This window comes from Salvia hispanica, chromosome 1 (genome assembly GCF_029641045.1).
Source record: "Salvia hispanica isolate PSC_SH4W2 chromosome 1, Shi_PSC_v1, whole genome shotgun sequence".
Classification (NCBI taxonomy): Eukaryota; Viridiplantae; Streptophyta; class Magnoliopsida; order Lamiales; family Lamiaceae; genus Salvia; species Salvia hispanica.
The window spans coordinates 58,702,646-58,720,544 of record NC_142692.1 but is presented as its reverse complement, the minus strand read 5'-3'; the positions used below and the strand labels follow the sequence as shown (position 1 = coordinate 58,720,544).

At 36.8% G+C, this 17,899-nt stretch overlaps 1 long non-coding RNA gene and 1 other non-coding gene across 3 annotated transcripts; both read right to left on the bottom strand.

Moving 5' to 3' along the window:
- Positions 1 to 275: 275 nt before the first annotated feature.
- TRNAM-CAU (transfer RNA methionine (anticodon CAU)) lies at positions 276 to 347 on the bottom strand. The gene has a single exon. It is a non-coding gene; the product is annotated as a tRNA-Met (tRNA).
- Positions 348 to 991: 644 nt separating this feature from the next.
- LOC125218097 (uncharacterized) lies at positions 992 to 2,872 on the bottom strand. Of its 2 annotated transcripts, XR_007175880.2 has the most exons (3): positions 1,665 to 2,871; positions 1,452 to 1,543; positions 992 to 1,346 (listed from the first exon to the last, which is right to left on the bottom strand). It is a non-coding gene; the product is annotated as an uncharacterized LOC125218097 (long non-coding RNA). The 2 variants fall into 2 exon arrangements; XR_007175879.2 differs by having other exon boundaries at positions 1,452 to 2,872.
- Positions 2,873 to 17,899: the final 15,027 nt, after the last annotated feature.

Genomic DNA, 17,899 nt, shown 5'->3' with positions numbered 1-17,899 from the left:
AAACATAATTGATTCAAATCACTCAAAGAGAGGATAAAATTGATGGGAAACTTTTACAAAAATTAGATCAAAGTCTGCTTAAATCCTTGATATTAGTTAAACCCAAAATTTCTGATATTTGGAGAAATATATCTTAAAATAAACTGCTCTACAAATAAAAAATTATTAAATATATTATTAAAATGATTGAAATCACTCAAATAGTGAATAAAATTGATAGGAAAATTTTACATAAATCGGAAAAAAAATGTTAAATCTATTATTAAACATTACTCTATCAGAGCCAAGTTTCGATCTTGGGACCTATGGGTTATGGGCCCACCACGCTTCCGCTGCGCCACTCTGATTTGGTATATACAAAATGTGTTATCAGTAATAGCCATCTCATTTTTTAAATTGAATGCAAAAAAAACAAAAACAAAAAATATTAAATTTGAGTTGAGAAAATAGAATACTTAATATTTTTATTAAATAAAAAATTAAAAAATTACAGATATGGAAGAAACTCTATCAGAGTCAGGTTTTGATCTTGGGACCTATGGGTTATGGGCCCACCACACTTGCGCTGCGCCACTCTGATTTGGTATTTTATAGAGTGTTATAATGAGAACTATTACTTCCCCATCCAATAGAAATAAGCTGAATTTCCTCTTTTGTCCGTCTCATTGAAATAGTCCTTATCTCTTTATGGAAACATTATTTCCTTTTATCTTACATCATCATTTGTGGGTCCATCATCCACTACATTATTTCAACTATTTTTTTTAACTCTTTTACTTTAAAATGCATACTAAAATTCGTATCGTTCCAAATTTGTAATAACCGCTCGTTTGTTTTCGTTCGGCTTAATTTGTAAGGGTTCACCAACATGGAATTGTGTCACTCTCTTGTTGCGTCATATTAAATAAGAACTCGTTACCTTGCATTGCTTAAGGGCCGTTTAAAAAAATAATAATAATAATAATCAATGAATGAATAAATAGAGTTGGGATGAACTAAAACTACTCCATTACTATTTACGAGCCATAACTAACGAGAAAAAAAAAGATGAAGAGTTCGTTTTCTAGCTAAGAAAATGCAACTACTATCAAACACACTCTAGCTTACATAGTGAAACACATGGGAAGTAAGAATTTAAGAAAAAGGAAATGGGAATGCTACTACACAATTTTACAAGTATGGGCTAAAAGGCTAAGAGCTAAGGCCGACTCTTTTACTACACGTTGGGCCTCTTCTTTTCCGAGCCCAAGCCGCACATCACCGCGACCCCACCCGGTCAGCCGGTGAGCCAAGGCAGCGAGCCTACCTCCCGGGACAGTTGGGTGGCAGCCAAGTGTCTCTTTCTCCTGCAAAAAGACAAACAAGTATATTAGATGCAAGGGGAGCAAGAGGGAAATTGAAGAGTACTAAAGCAGCCAACAGATTTCACTTAAGGAAGATGACAATAATACCTTTGTTAGAGTAGACCAAAAGACTTGCCAAAGGAAGCAAAGTCAGCCTGAACTCCCCTGCTCCCAACAGCCCTGCATTCCTCTCGCTGTACCTGCAAGGAGGTCAAACAAAGTGTATTAATGCAAGAGTACTTATGCTAGACACAACACCAAGCTAAATTAAATAAAAAGGGTGGTGGAGAATCAACAAAAAGGATTGTGGCAGCAATATACCTTAGTATACCATCAAAATGTCAGTTAAAGTTTGCTGCAAAAGATCAAGGAGGGGGGGGATATGCTGCTGGATAGAGACAAGAGTTTCAGCAGCCTCATTTAAGGCTTACAAGTTCACAATCAGCCTATAAAAATCCTCCCCACACCACATTCGAACTCCCTCCCACACTTCTCATAATAATCAGCAAAGTTTAGAGAGAGTAGAAAGCTTGGTGCCTTAGGAGCCAATCTCAAGCAGCAACAAGGGCAGCCTCACTACATCAAGAGGTAATCACCTCCACACCCCAACACCTTATCTTGCATCACGTTTAGATCAAACACCACATAATATAAGGACTTAGGGGCACAAGTATAACCACATTAAGTTCAGCTTCATAACAAATAGTGCAAGCAAACCATAGTCTGTTTCATAGACCAAGAATAATAGCAAATCATAACTATCTCCCTACAGCTTTCACACATAGTAGTTCATGAACCCAGCCCAACAATTAAATGAGCTCTATCCGAAGAGAAAATCAACAACAATTTATCATAGCTGCTGCCCAAACTCAAACTAGATAGACCAAGCTTAGACAAAAAAAAGGGGGGGGAGAAGAACTTAGCTTCAAGGCCGACCGGTGGCGGCGGCGCTGGTCTACACAGCAAGCCGAACGGCGTCAGCTTCAGCCGTAGATGGCAGTGACGGCGCTTAGATGCCGTGAAAGGATGAGAGGCAACAGCAGCGATCCGCGATGGCGGTGATGGAGGATTCGTCGGAAAAAGGCCAGGAGAACGCCGGAAGCAGGGAGGAAGAGAGGCGACGCCTCTTTCCTGTCGGCGACCCCGCCGGTGAAAGATGAAACGACGATGGAACGGGAGGGCGCGACGGAGATGCCGAGGGCTCCGCCGCGACTCAAATTGAGAGCGCCTCACGGAGCCGCGACGACAGCTCCGTCTCGCTGAGTTCACGGCCGGCGTCGACGCCGGATTCGGAAGGCGGTGGAGACGAAGCGAGAGTTTTTGAGATGAGGCTAGGGTTTTGAAATTGGGGATTTTTTTCTAAGATGAGTTTGAGACCGAGGGTTGTGAGGGAGGGGCATCAAAATCTCCGGCGACGCAAGAGAAGCGCCGACCGGAGCTCCTAGCGACGGGCGACGAGGAGGCGCCGCTTCCTTCTCCCGCTTAGGGTGTCGGTCGAGAGAGTGAAGAAATGAGGGAGAAAGAGAGAGAGGCCGATGGATAGGGTAGGGAGTATTTGGGCCAATTTCTTCTTAATTAATTTGGTATTGGGCCTCCCTTATTTTTATTTGGTTGGGCCTCTTTAGTAATAGGTTGGGCCACCAAATAATTAAAGTATGGACCAAGAATTTACTTAAATCATGGGCCTTTATATGTTATGGATTAATTAATAGTCCGCAGATTAATTCCACGAAGATAAGTCTAATTTTTTCGGAAATTAGCAAGAGTGCTCAAGTGATTAATTTTAAGAAATTACGATACGCTAACGAGTATTTAGACCTCGAGCCAAATTTTTTTAGTATGTTTAAATAAATGGCATGGGAGGTAGCACCCTCTAGTTAAGTGAATAATTTTACTAATTTAATTAAATCTACTGATTTAATTAATATTCAAAAATTCTAGGACTCTTCTAGAAAATTTAAAGGAAGAATAAAATGATCATCGCACTTAGGATGCATTCATGGATATCTCAAAAATCTAATTAAGTATCTTTTATTTCCTAAAGGGACGTCTTCGAACGTCATCTAAGACCGAGTTAAGGAAATTCCGGAAGGAGCTTTAGCTTTTGAGGTGGGCATTCTTTTAAAACGTGTTTTTAGTATGAAAATGTGATTCTTTGCTCAAGTATGTTGTCATGCCATGTTTTGTTTTATGATTACCTATCTGCTTGGCTATGCCAATTCAAGTTAAATCGAATTCGGGTCCCAGTAGGGCCGCAAACCCTACTCGGACTAGTGTACACATAAGGGGACCGTGAGCTAACAAAAGGGGTTGGCCGGTCCAGTGACCGTCGTGGAATGTGGCCACATTCCCGGTTCACACAAGGTTCAGATATGGTATATCTATGTTACGTGATTGCGCAATCAAATCTTTACTAAAGGAAAAGTATTTTAGTGACTCGGGTCTTTTAAGAAAAACCCCGTGATCACTCAACTGTGGCATTGACAATTAAATATAGAACTATTTTTGGCAATGTGCCCACTGAGTATACCAAATACTCAGCCCTGCATGTTATTTTCAAATGTGCAGGTTGAACGTGGACGAGCAGGCGAAGGTGTTGGGACAAGCATATTAAATAAGTAGTTAGGTAGCCCAAAGTAGCATGTCTTCATACGTGCTATTTTGTCTTGGACCCTTCCGCTGCAAAACTTAGAATTATGTACTAGCAAGCTTCGAACTTAGTCTTGTTACTCTGATCACGTTTTGACTATGTACCCATGTGCCTTTGATACTTTTGATTTGAGTAATTTCATCCTTTTTATGTTGTCCCTTGATTATTGAGAATTGTTTAGTCACGAAATAGCTACGCTCACTAGCACTAGGGAGTTGTGGTCGTGACAAAATTAGTCTATTTCTATAGGACAGAGGAAGTATATTCATTTAATTGAATGCAAAAAAGATGAAACCTTCCGCTACATTATTTCAACTATTTGTTTTCAACTCTTTTACTTTTAAATGCATATTAAAACTCGTATCGTTCCAAATTAGTCTATTTCTATAGAATGGAGGAAGTATATTCATTTAATTGAATGTAAAAAAGATGAAACTTTTAAATTTGTGGGGGAGAAAATAGAAAACAAAATATCTTTTTAAACAAAATTAGTGGTAAGAAAGCTACAGGTTATGATCTTGGGACCTTTGGATTATGTGTCCACTACACTTCCACTTCACGACTCTCATTCGGTATTTATAAAATGTGTTATTAATAATGGCAATCATTCTATATTTTTTAATTGAATAAAAGAAATCAAAATTTAATTTTCGAGTTTAAAAAATGGAAAACAAAATATTTTTTAAAAATAAAAAATTACGTCAAAAAATAGTTATATGGAACAATGCTGCTGTTGTGCCACTTTTTACTTAGAAATAAATAGTTTCTTTATATTTGAAATTGAAATACTCCCTTCGTCCCACTTTAGGAGTCCCAGTTGAGTTCGGCACGAGTTTTAAGAAATGTAAAGGAAACTTGGTGAAAAAAGATAGTGGAATGTGGATCCTACTTTTTTATATTAGTTTTATAATAAAATGTGAGTGGAAAAAGGTTAGTGGAATGTGGGGCCTAATACCATTTATGGAATATTCCAACCGAGACGGCTCAAATGGGACACCCAAAAATGGTAAAACGGGTTTTATCATTGAATACTATTTGAAAAAAATGAGTTGTTCATTTTTAATAGGTTTATAACTAAGATAAAATTAAAAACAATTAATAAAATAAAGTAATTAAATAACTATTCTCTCTGTTCGTCATTAGAAGTTTCATTTTATGGCAACACGAGTTTTAAGAATAGTGGAATAGGGGTCCCACTTGTATATAGTAGTTTTAAATGAAATTTGAGTGAAATGAGTTAGTGGAAGGTGGGAACCTATTACACCTTATAGTAAAATTGAATCGGGACTTCTATTTGCGGACGGATTAAAATGGAAAAACGGGATTCTTATTCGCGGACGTAGGTAGTTTAATAAATCTAACAAAAATGAAAATTCTACGATAATGATTATTTCATCCCCGATAATTTAGAGTGTTAGATTACATCAATGTCCGATTAAAGCACCATACGTCGTAACTCCAAAACGATTCTTATTCTCCCAGTTTATTCTTAGAGTTCTCTACCAGTTTATTCATCTATTGTGTTATCTTATTATGTCTAGTATACTACTCCCTCTGTTCTGCGATAATGGAGGCTTTTTTAGCGGCACGCGATTTAAGAAAAATTGTGTTGAGTGAGTTAAGTAAAGGAAGAATAAAGTAGAAAATTAAAAAAGCAGAGAGATTAAGAGAGAATAAAATAAGATAGATTAAAGTAGGTAAAAGGAAATGTGTTGACTTTTACTAAAAGAGGAAATAACTCTACTATTAAGTAACACTAGGGTTAACACTTGTGCTATGCACAGGACAAAAGATTTTTAAATAATAAAGATATATTAACTTAAAATAAAGAATATAGAGTAAATAAGTATAAAAATATATTTACAGATAAGAACTAATTAAAATAAGTATTTGTAATATTACAAACAACAACAAAAAAATATTTGTAAGATTGTACTTCTCTCAACCCACTCTCAAGAAACATTTCATATTTTACCGGATGATTGTATACTATTTTAATATTTGATATGAGTACACTATAAAATAAAAGAAATAACAAAAAAGGAGATGTGTGGATGAAATAGAATAAGATGTACAAATAAAGAAAAATGTAATACTACTATTTATAAAAAAAAAAAAAAAAAAAAAGCAAACTATTTGAAGGAATAAATAATTCACAGGTTTCGATTAACAAAATCAACTCAATTATAACTATGTGTACTTCTAGTAATTTAAATATAAATATATTTATAAGTAATTTCAACATATTTAATTAAGCTAATATACTATTATATATAAAATTGTAGTATATTAGTACAATTAATGTTATGCAATATTGTTCTTTTTTTGATAATGATATTAATTTAGTTTCACTTTATATCATTATTTATTGGTGTTTCATAATTACTTGGTTTAGCCACATTTGAATTCAATATAAACATATTTCAAATTTTGAGAAGTAAAAAGAATAGAAATATGAGTACATAAAAAACAATTCAATCTATACAACACTTAAATATAATAACTTAATTCAAAAAAATAATTCAAAAAATATAAAGTCCAATAAAAATATATAATTTTATCTTCCCTCTTGAGTTAAAAACCTATACAACACTTGAATTAAAACTATATTTTATTAATAAAAATGTACACCTACTATAAATTGCATAATTTTATAGTACCATTATTTGAAATAAAAAATTATAATCCAAAAAAAGCCCACTAAATATATTAGATTAGTAAGATAAGATAAGATATATAAATACTTATGAACGGAGTACTACTTGAAGCGAGGTTTCCACGATTTTTTTTATGTTTATCAATCTTTTAACTCCGCTCTATAATTAGTGGTATACATTTTATCTTCCCTCTTGAGTTAAAGTAACACCAAAATATTTTAAAAAATGTTAGTATGATGCAATATTGTTCTTGGTTTGATATTGATATTAATTTAGTTTTTCTTTTTATCATTATTATTTTGTAGTATTTTATATTTATTATTTGGTTTAGCCAAATTTAATTTCAATACTTGATAATATATTTACATTCCACAAATATTTTGAAAAGTCTAAATAGAGAAATATGAGTAATCAAAGACAAATCAATTCTATCTATATACTATGAATTTAATAACTTAGTAAAAAGACTTAAAATATTCATTTTCCCTCTTGAGTAGAAGTAACACCAAGTGTACGATCTAATATCAAGAAACTAACACATAGTATGCATGCGTATTAATAAGCATGTTCTTGTTATGCAATATTGTTCTTTGTTTAATAATAAAAATAATTTAGCTCCATTTTTCATAATTATTACTAGGTGTAGCCAAATTTAAATTCAACATTTCAAAATTTTCGAAAGTTTAATAGATAGAAATATGAGTAAATCAAAATAACTCAATTCTAACTATATACTATAAACTTAATTACTTATTAAAAAAATAATTTAAAAAATATATATTATACAAAGTCAATAGATTAGAAGTCCAAATTAATCTTAGCTTAAAATATAATAATAGAGTACAACACTTGAATTAAAACTCTATTCAGTTAAGAAAGATATAAGTACTATAAAATGAGGACATAGCACTATTTGAAATCTAAATTATATACTAAAAAACGTAACACAATTTAACACAATAAAAGCCTACTAAATATAAATAAAAGTCCAAACAATATACAATAAATTAATTATCATCCTAAAACCCTAATGCACATGCCACGCCTCCATCTCTCTCTCTCACCCTCCCTCCTCCTCCTCCTCCCTAATCGGTGGTGGGAGCCAGAGTACCGCTCCTTCTTCCTCGTCGGCTATCCTTCCACACAGCCTTGCCACCCGTCCCGCCGCCTTATCCGCCTCGCCGTCACGCCTTCCTCCTTCGCGGCGCTGCTCTGCTTTACTCGCCATGGCCGCCGCCTCACCCGCCGCTCGTTTCACGCCTCCGCTGCCTTGCTGCGGCCGTTGCCGGTAAAGATCGGATCTCTTCTTCCTCTTCTTTTTCGTCTTCACACCTTTCCCCCTATCTCTCTCGCCCCGGATCCGTCACTTTCTCGTAGCAAGTCGCTGCCTTGCCGCCACTGTCCCGCCTCCATCAGCCTTGCCGCCTTCGTCACCCATCGTCGGAGCTGTCGCCGGATTTCAAGAGTCCTGCTATGCTGCAATCAAAAATAAAATTATCAGTAAACCAATCAATAAAAATGTAGATTCAATTAAAGGTGGGTGTATGTATGGGTGTTCTATCTTGTTTGAGAAGCCACTGATTCATTAGACCAATTTTTTGTCCAATAATATCTGCCTCTTTTTTTTCCAATGGTGGTCATTTCTCAAAATGACCAAAAGGGTAAACAAAATAGCTTTACATTTTCCCTCCAAAAAGGATAAAATTGTCTTTTCACCAAACTGTCACTTTAGATTAGTAAGATACCAAAATGATAAAATGACTCCACTATTATAGAATGAAGAGAGTACTAATCTCTCATTTCCATGGCATAAGAATTTATTAAAAATGGATAAAATAAAATAAACTCTTCACATTAGAAATAAATAAGTAAAAGAACATAAGAGCGCTACTATTACATCCTATAGTTTTAGAGTTTAGTAACTCAATGTACAGGTGAACCCAAACCATAGTTAAAAACATAATAATTAACAAACTATTCTCTCTGTCCCAAGGAAGATCTCATTTCTTGGGTGACACGGAATTTTATACTCCCTTCGACCCATAATAGATATCACACTTTCATTTTTAGTTTGTCCCACAAAAGATGTTACATTTCTTCTTTTGGAAAAAGTTCACTCTCACATCAATTATAAAATTATATTTTCTCTCACCACTTAACACACAAAATAACATCTCCTAAAATCATGCTCAATTTTCCAAGTGTGACATCTACTATGGGACGAAGAGAGTATAATTTTATTTTATATGTAAGTGTAGAGAGTAATGTCAAAGAGATGGAATAAAATAGAGATGATATTAAGGTGTTTCCATTTTTAGTAATGTGTCATCTTAGTTGGGACAAACCAAAAAGAAAAGTGGATCATCTTAGTTGAGACAAACCAAAAAGAAAAGTGGGTCATCTTTAGTGGGACGAAGGGAGTACTAGACAAAACCAACCGATTCAGTCTTCTTCTTCATTCTCTGGATTTCCTTGACTGCTTGATCTCCATCCCATAAACATATGTGCAATTTCCATTTTCGTCCGTCCCACAAAAATATGTGCATTCCATTTTTGAAAAGTTATATTCCCTCTATCCCACTTTAGGAGTCCCGGTTGGAATATTCCATAAATGGTAATAGGCCCCACATTCCACCAACTTTTTTCCACTCACATTTTATTATAAAACTAATATATAAAAGTAGGACCTATATTCCACTAGTATTTTTTTTCACCAACTTTCTTTTATATTTCTTAAAACCTGTACCGAACATAAATGAGACTCCTAAAGTGGGACGAAGAGAGTATCAATTTAATAATATAGGTCCCACTATCCACTAACATTACTTTAGTACTCCCTCTGTCCCACAAAAGATGTCACACTTTCCTTTTTAGTTTGTTCCACAAAAGATGTCACATTTTCCTTTTTGGAAAAAGTTCTCTCTCACATAAATATAAAAATTATATTTTCTCTCACATTTAACACACAAAACAAAACCTCCTAAAATCTCATGCCGTCCCACAAGTGTGACATATTTTATGGGACGGAGGGAGTACCATTCTCCTCCTCATTCTTATTTTACCATACCATTTCCTTCCTCTTTCTTAGTACTTTACTAATTTTATCTTAATTCACGTGTGCCTATTGCTTGTATTTTTATGAGACGGAGGGAGAGTTTGATATCTTATGTTCGACTTTGGTCACGAATGGAGTATTTATAACCTTTCTGTTTTATTTTTCTCTTCATTACATTCTTTTCGTTTCTTTAGTGCATTTCTAATTTTATAATTTCAACTCTTTTCTATGTATTTTTCATTTTTTTCATAGTAATTATACTCTTTTTTTTCTTTTACTCTTTTCAACACGTTATATACCCAATTTTTGTTTACAATATTTGTTATTTTATGCTAAAGTATGTGGATATCCTACTATCGTAATTTAGTTTCCAAAGAAAATCCTTAAAGGCTCAAAATAGCCTGCTAGGAGACTTTTGAGAAAATGATACAATTGTGGGTACGAAGAATGCTGATCTTCAATTCTTAGAGTATCCATAATAGACCTCAGGGGTCGCATCACAAATATCTCTATAATATTTTCAATCAACTTATAAAAGATAGTCAATGCATCTTTGGTAGGTAGCAACAACATTAGGACATTCTACTATAAGCAAAATTTCTATATGGATAAATAAAAGTAATTATATCATAGCTACAATATTCATCTTAAAAGCAATAATACTCATATTTCCCTAATATATCAAACATTTGGTTAATAAATGATAAATAGAAGTGATATTTTCTAGTGGGTGCGTATACAACGCGGTAATTAATACTCCCTCTATTCCACTACAAGTGAGCGATATGCTCGGATTTTGCACTGTTTTAAGCTATTATTTAGTCTGTTTTGACTCTCAAAGTTGCATTACATGTCCATTATTTCCATATTTGATCCATTTTGGTATTTTGACGTGTTTTGTGAGAAATGTCCAAAGTAGAGCTGAAAATGGCATAAAAAGGTCAAAATACGAAAGCTGGAACAGAAGGCAACCCAGCGGGCCGCTGGCGCACGCCAGAGATTGCTGAAAACCAGTCCAGAGCGTTCTGACTCTCTCCAGCGGCCCATTGTACCTGTTCGCACGCAGGAGTCCCAGTTCAAACCCATTTTTCTGGCGATTCTAAAGTCCGATTAGGGCGTGCTGTATACCATTCTCTTCGTCTTTAAAAGATCTTTGCAATGGTATCTTGAACATCCCAATCGGAGCTATGTAGAAAAAGTTATAGTCATTCTACGGGTCAAAAAAAGGAAAGTAGACATTAACTTGTAAAGCCAAATCTTTTCCTTAATCTATGTGTCAAAAAATTTTCATATTTGCTATTACTTGGAGTAAATTTCTTACCAAGTTGAAATTCTTTTCAAGCGTATATATATCTTATAACCTAGTAATTCATAATATTCATCATTCTTGACACACATTCGCAGCTTCCTAAATTGGGGAGCCCCCAAAGTTAGATGTGTTGACACACATTCATAGCTTCCAAAATTGGAGAGCCCCCAAAGATATTGACAGTGCTTTGACTCTATAACCCTATAACCTAATTCATAATATTCAATATTCTTAGTATCACAATGCTTTGAGTCTTGAACTTGGATGTGTTGGATCAACAATCAGCACTACACAAGGACCATATATAGAAGAGCCATGTATACATATCAACAACACAAGCAAAAAATATAAACAACACAAGCAAAAAAGAGAACACTTGTTGTAAGACACTCGATGCAATGCCACTTTCACGAAATTAAATGGGAAGGGGAAAAAGAATCTCAAAAAATTGAAGAAACGTGCTCTCTCGTAAGATGAAATATTTCAAATGTAGAAATTTATCAATACAGTAGAGAAGATGGAAGTTCTGTTTGCCAGCCAAACCATCCCATTTGCATTGCACTATTTGGATTCTAAGAGCAACAACCCAAATAATCTGATGTTCATAATAGCTTGACTTTGCATAATAGCTTGACTTTGCAGGTGTGGCATCATACAATCACTTACATTTGAAAATAGATACACAAAAGAGTAGGTTATACTAGTTGGTTTAGCTCAAAGTGAGTACTTTTCCATTTTCGCTGATGGAGTAGACCTGCACAAACCGAACCTGACCAGCGGTTCAGAACCGCCAGTTTGCTAACCGGAACCAGCACGACAGTTCATACGGTTCGGTTCAGGTTCCAGATTTTGAGAAACCGTAACCGCCAGTTCGACGGGTCAAACCGCCGGTGCAAACTGTTCAAAGTAGGACTCCGCCTAGGGGTATAGGCTTACAGGCAATGCAGGTGTAGGCGTGCATAAAATCGGCGGCCGGTTTTCGTCAAAAACTTCATGTTTGAACAGCCGGTTCATACCGGTTTCCGACAGTTCCGACAGTTTTTTAGGTGACAGGCATAGGGGCACAGGCGTAGGCCTGAAAAGTGGTCAGAAACCGCCAGTTTTGGTCCGAAACCGTGGACTGAACTACCAATTTCGGCGATGAACCGACTGAATTTGAAATTTATTTATTTTTTAAATCTAATTTCTCCCAATTTTTCTCCTATAAATACCCCCTTCCTTATCATTTGTACTCACCCCATTCTAGTGTTGACAAGGATTTCTCTTCTCAATCTCAATTTATTTATTCTCTATCCCCATTGTCTCTAATATGCTCGAGTTATTTACTTACCATTCAATACTCCATAGTCCATAATCCATACTAGTACTACTTTCACTTTGCAATATGTCGTCTTCTCATGTTAGTGATGAGGACAAAGGAATTGCCCAAGATCAAAGTAGTCGTCCTCAAAGATCAAGGTGACCTAGTCCTCGAGGAGTTATGGAAGAGGTTTCCCGAGTGGCGACTGAACGCATACAAGTAAGTTCTAATTTCATAAAATTATTTGTAGAGTTCATAATTTCATAAGAGTTCTTGATTATTTTTTTTGTGTGTGTGTTCCTAATCCATATCTTCTATTTATATAATATTTGTAGATTGAAGATCATAGGATTGCTATGCTACTCACTCAAATGCAACAAGATGAGGGGAATGGTGGTAGTTTCCGGCAACAAGATGACAAGTACGACGTGGCTATATAGTCGGACTCGGACAACAACAATGTTTATGGATCTTGTTCTCGTATTCCGTCGAGCACCGGTGCAAATGAGGACATACCTCCTCCCACCGGTAAAAAGGCATTGAAATCTAATATGTTTGTTAAACATTACAAGAAGGTCCCAGAGCTAGTTCCAAGTCCTGATGATTTGCTCTCTCAAGAAGAGACATCGGAGTTTCATGCACATTGTACCTATTGTCCCAAAGTCTACAAATTTGCGAGTGGTGGGGGATATGGCACTCTCCGTCGTCATTTGACGAGAAAGCATCCGGTAGAATGTGGCATTACCGCTACCCAAACCCAACTAAACTTCCCTTCCGGTAGCTCAGGTTCTACTCAATCAGGTGCACCTCTTTTTAAATATGATCCTAAAATATGACTGACGTTATGACTATATGGGCTATAATGAAGCATTTTCCTTTTGATACTTTTGATGACAAAAAATATGAGGTAACTATGCAAAGTGCTTTTAATGTAGCTACAAACAAAATAAGTAGAATGACCGTTCAACGATCTACCATTCGACAATGTTTGGAAAAAATAGTTGAATTATCACGTTATTTAGTCAACTTGGGACACAAAGTGAATATTTGCTCCGATGTATGGACTAGTGTTTTAATAAACTTTCATACATGGGCATTACAGTTCATTTTGTGGGCAATAATTGGACTATGAACAAGCATTTAATTGGTTTTAGAGAATTCACACACTGTACCCGAAATTACTTCTTTATTTATTCAAGTTTTGAATGAGTTTCAATTATGCAATAAGATATTTTCTGTTGGTTTTGATAATGCAACTGCTAACACTGCAAGTATTAGCGAGTTGATTGCGGCTTGTTCTCCGATTATTGATGGTAAGTATTTTCATCAAAGATGCATATGTCATATTTTGAATTTATGTGATGCGCTTGAATTATGGCAAAAGCATGTTACTCCTATTACAACTACCGTTAGATTGATCCATAAAAGCCGCTTATTGGCAAGGCTTGGGAAAAATATTATCATCAAAAGAAGGTAAAGTATACAAATTTTATCATGGATGCATTTCATAGATGGAACTCGACATATTATTGTTTGAATTTTACTTTGGGGCATCAAGATGCTTGTGTGATTTTTTTAGAACTCATCTCATTTCTGATTGATATCTGTCGCATAGTTGTTGGGAGCGAAGCATGAGTTTATTTAAATTTTTCAAAAATTTACAAAAATGTGACCGTTGAATTATCTGATGTTTATTATTGCACAACTGTTCATATTTTAGAACATTGCATGTATATATCACTTGCTTTTAAGACAGCGATGAAAAATGCTACATCTTCTGGTTAATTGATGTGTGTGTTATATTATATGATTGACAAATGGCTTAAGTATTTCAGTGTGATTCCAATGGTGTTTTTGATTGCAAAGGTCTTGGATCTGAAATGGAAATTAGTCGTTACCTTCAAGATTTTAGATTTTTATTATAACAACTTGAGTATTATTGATCTTGGTCCACTTCAAGCATTGTAAGAGGATACCAATGACGAATTGGGAGTAAACCTATCTGAAACATTTCAAATAAACCTCCTGAACCGGTTAGTTGTCCAACATACCTTCGAGTATAACATGCGTGCTCTCTGTACCGAATATGAAACCAAGTATAACAGTACCCACCAAGTCAGATCTAGGCCTACCCCTCAACAACTTGATTTTGGCTTCAGATTTCATTATGATGACCCCGACGCGTAATCACAATTAGTTGATCTATACAGCTACGGCACTGGCGGAAGGAGCTCGGCAGGTATGGTAAGTGAGTTAGATTTATATAACAATTCACGCTTTTCTTTAATGATGAAGGTCCTACTCCCGCCCAAATTGATGTCCTCGATTGGTGGGGAACACACAAGAACGATTTTCTCATACTTGCGTCAATGGCCAAGGAGATTTTTTTTATATTCTGCTTCCACTGTCGCCGTCGAGTCCGCTTTCAGTGTTGGAGCATGTGTCTTGGACGAAAAAAGAAGTAGCCTCTCCGCGAGAAATATGGAAAACGTGATGTTACTTGATGCTTAATCCAAAGCTGACATGAGAGAACAAAAATCAAATTGGGACGCTCGTGTAGAGGAAGAATGCGAATAATACACCGGGGATGAAGCATAGGCCAACCGTCAACCGCCGGCCAAGCCAAATAGGTAAGTAAGGTAAGAGAACTACGTGGGCTTTGATTCCCCAATGCAATTGAGCATTGAGGATACATAGACACCTCAACTTAAATTTTAAATTTAAGTTGAGCTCAAGTCCTTTTTCCTTTATTTGTTTTTTTTTCATTTGTTTCAACTTTAAAAAATACAAATCACAATTAAATAATTGTATTTGTATATACTCTAATCGGTGAAGGAGACTTCTCTATAGGACAAAATCCGTAAAACTTTTGATAATTCTACCGAAATTATTGATTGTTAAACTAAACTAAATATTTAAGATTGAATTGTTACATGTATCCTCAATTTAGTTATATAGAAACATATCATTCGCCGATCAAGAGTATATACTTATAAGTTTATTGCTCAAAACTTCAAGTCTTTTTTGTAGGTCTCTATAAGTATATTATTTAATACTTCAAGACTTTGAAAATTGTAATCGGTATAACTTATAACTGTAACTTGTAGTCTCGTTGCAACTTTCATCCTTATTGTTGGAATTTTATTTATACGCTTTTTATATATAAATAAAAACCAAAAAAACAAAAATATTAAATAAAAATTGAACCGCCAAACCGGACTGGAACCGTCGGTTTTGGCCCAAAACCGGTGGTTTTTTGAACTAGAACCGCTGAACACCATGCCAGACCGGTTCATGTTCAAGGATTTTTTTGAACCGTGAACCGCCAGTTTCGAATAGGAATCGGCGATTTTGGAATTGTGTTCATGTCTACTGATGGAGTAATCAATTACCATATTTTAATAATCATTTTGAATTGATTTAAATTTTTTTAAATAATTTGATACAAGCACTATAGTTAGAAAGGTTTGGAACCGGCGGTTTTTGAAGGTCTACTGATGAAGTAATCAATTTATCATAATTTAATAATCATTTTGAAACAAATCAAATTTTAGTAAATAATTTGAAGCGCCATTGTTAGAAATTAACTTTTAAAATTAATTTTACTTAGATTCATATTATGGAATTGAAGATGTTCTAAGAGCATTCCCAATGGAGGTGGCGAATTCTCGGCGATAAATCGCCGGTTATCGCCGAATTATCGCCGGCCATTGTGGCGAAGTCGGCGATAATTCGGCGATAATGTTGCCGTTGCTTCGCCGAGTGGCGTTCTAACGCCGGATTATCGCCGAGCGATCGCCGGCCACTGTGGCGACGCTCGGCGATAATCGGCGATAATTAAAATTTTTTTTTTTTTTTTTTGAACCCAACGGCTATTTTACATTCCACCCCTATAAATATTTCCTCCACTTCCTCCATTCATCACCCACAATCTTCATTCTCTCCATTTTCAATCTCTTCTCCCAATCTTCAATTTTCATCAAAATTATGAGCTTTTGGAAGAAAAGTTCCCGATCGGGTAAGGATAAGGGTAAGGGGAAAGAGTCGAGTTCACAAATTCCCAACACGGATGAAGCAAACGAGCAGTGGATGCAGTCGTTGTTGGCGATGGGTTCTCCTCCCGGCCAACTTCCATACGGGGGTCCGTCTCCTTTGCAGACTCCTCCGGCGCGGAGACTTTCTCCGTACTTCAACTCTGCCGGCAGAATGCCCTTTCCAGCCGACGATGTGTATCGGCCCCAGTTCGACACCCCCGGATCAACCCCAGGCGACCAAGAATCTCAGGCCGCGACACTGAGCGCGGAGGACTTCGAGGTGGAAGAAACGCCCACCGAGCCGCCTTCTAGGAGCGGGAGGGGGAAGGCGCCGGCGTCGTCGGCTGCGACTGATACGGGTTCCGATGAGAGGCCGAAGCGGGTAAGGACTACTTACACTCTGCAAGAGTCCGAGCTGATAGCCGACTGCTGGGCGGACACGTCACAGGACGCGGAGCGCAGCAACTACCAGACTGAGATCATATTCTGGGAGCGGATTGCCGCGAAGTACAGGAGCCACAAGACTGCCTCAATGAAGGACCATGGCAGCGAGGCGATCCGTCGGCATTGGGAGCGCCTCATGAGGGACTGCGGGCACTTCAACGGTATTTATTCTAACTTGATGACTCACATGACGAGTGGCCAGAACGAGCACATGGTCCGAGATGAGGCCATCCGGATGTATAGTAGCCAGTACTTGTCGACGAAGGGCTTCAAGTATTGGAACATCTACGATAAGCTGAAGGATCTCCCCAAATTCCGGACGGGAATGCACGACGCGCTGCACGGGAAATCGGTGCGCTCGCGACTTAGCGTTTCGGAGAGCGAGGGGAGCGCGGCCCACATCGACTTGAGTGGGGATGGTCCGCACGAGCGCCCGGAGGGAGTGAAGAAGGCGAAGGGGAGGCGGAAGGGGAAGGGCGCAACGTCGGAAGTCGCGTCGGAATCCGTCATCGACTTAGAAAAAGCCACTTATTCGAGCAATGTCGCCAATCTGACCCAGATGTACACGCTGTACTTCACCGGCGGCGGGACCCCTGAAGAAAAGGCGGCCCTCTGGAAATGCATCCAACACCTGCAGAGTACGCTGGGGCTCGATCCCGACGCCCCTCCGGCCCCTCCGTCTTAGATTTTTTTTTTTTAAATCTTTGTTTATTTGCGTTTTTTATTTGTAGTTTTTTTTTTCTCGTTGTATTATATTTTCCAATGATTAATACAACGATGAATTGTTCATTATTAGTCTATTTATTAAATACATTTGTAGGGAAAATTAAATAATATAAAAAATAATGATGTAAAAATGAAATGTTGAGTTAGGGAGAAATAAGGGAGAAATAAGGGAGAAACCAATGTAGCACTTGGCTAAAAACTGGGGATAAATTTTGGTGCTGATGTGGCGCTGATGTGGCAGGAGTTAGGGAGAAATAAGGGAGTTTTTAGGGAACTCCATTGGGAGTGCTCTAATACTGGAGAAAATATATTGATTTGGATATCTTGTCAGTTATGACAAGTAAACGCTCACTAAAGTTGACCAGGGCCCATTTGCCGACC